Here is a 1,310-nt window from a genome sequence, read left to right as displayed (position 1 = left end):
GGAAAGAGCCCGGGCTTGGGAGTCAGAGGTTGTGGGTTCTAATCCCAGCCCCGCCACCTGCCAGCTGTGTGACTTTGGGCAAGTCACGTCACTTCTCTGGGCTTCAGTTCCCTCATCTGTCAAAGACTGTGAGCCCCACATGGGACAACCTGATCACCCTGTAACCCCCCCAGCGCTTAGAACAGTGCTTCGCACATAGTAAGCGCTTAACAAATGCCATCATTACCTGCGGGGACCGCTCCGGACAGCCATCCTCCTGTGCCCGTGCCGAGGTCAGCGGCGGGGGCCGCTCCGGGGGGCCGTCTTCCGTTGCCGGCGTCGTGGTCAGCGGCAGGGTCCGGTCCAGGGAACGGGTGGTAGGTCGCAGCTCACGCCTGAGCCCCTCATTGAGGCCCGGGGGGTCTCCTCTCCCGCTGATCCGCATCCCCCGACAGGACACGGCCCGCCCCATGGCAGGGCGGCCTTCAGCCCTGGCGTCTCCGGGGTCGCCCGGGGGGTCAGGCCGGACCCCCGCGAGACCCCGGCGGCACAGACGCTGCCCACTGTGGGAGAGGCTGGCGGAGAGTCCCGGGCTCTGCTGCCCAGGGTCCCGGGGCTGTGACCCGGTGCCCCCACTCCCCTCCCGTAAGAGCCAAATGACCTCCTTGGCGCAGGGCACATTGGAGGGCACAAAACGGGGGTCTTGGGGGACTCTGAGTTCTTCTCTGGCCATGCTCATGGTAGCTTCACAGCCCGCTGGACCTAACCCAGACATTGGGGGATGTCGTGGGGGCGAATTGGGGCCTGGGGGCCGGGAGCACTGTAGGGGAGACTGGGGGTGCAGTTTGCGGGTTGGAGTTTGGGGGCACTGAGAGGCCGGCTTGGGGGGCAATTTGTCCACCACGAGCCGGGGGTGTTGCGGGATCGGTTTGGGGTCCAGGGGTTGCACAGAAGGTCTGCTCTTCCCCACGTCCAACGGGAGTTCGTCCAGGGGCAACTCCACCGACGGCTCGGCGTAAATGAGGTGTGGGGGGCCCGCCAGAGGCTCTGTGGACTGTGGAGGGCATTCAGGGGGTTCACTCGGGACCCCGGGAAGAGGCCAACCTCCACTCTCCCGGGAAAGCACCACGCAGAACACTCCGCCCTCCATCCTCCTGAGCTGCACTCGCGGGGCCGACACCGAGCTTCCAGGCCGCTGACCTCCGGGCGGGAGGTCGGCTGGGGGCCGCCAGCCTGCGGGAGAGGCGGCCCGTCCCGGATCCAGGCCCGGCGCGACAACGGGCATCGTGTCCTCGCGGTCCCGAGTGGGCAGCCACCTGGCCTGGGGGGCC

This window comes from Tachyglossus aculeatus, chromosome 8 (genome assembly GCF_015852505.1).
Source record: "Tachyglossus aculeatus isolate mTacAcu1 chromosome 8, mTacAcu1.pri, whole genome shotgun sequence".
NCBI lineage: Eukaryota > Metazoa > Chordata > Mammalia > Monotremata > Tachyglossidae > Tachyglossus > Tachyglossus aculeatus.
The sequence above is the reverse complement of the archived record's forward strand: the minus strand, read 5'-3'. Positions refer to the sequence as shown.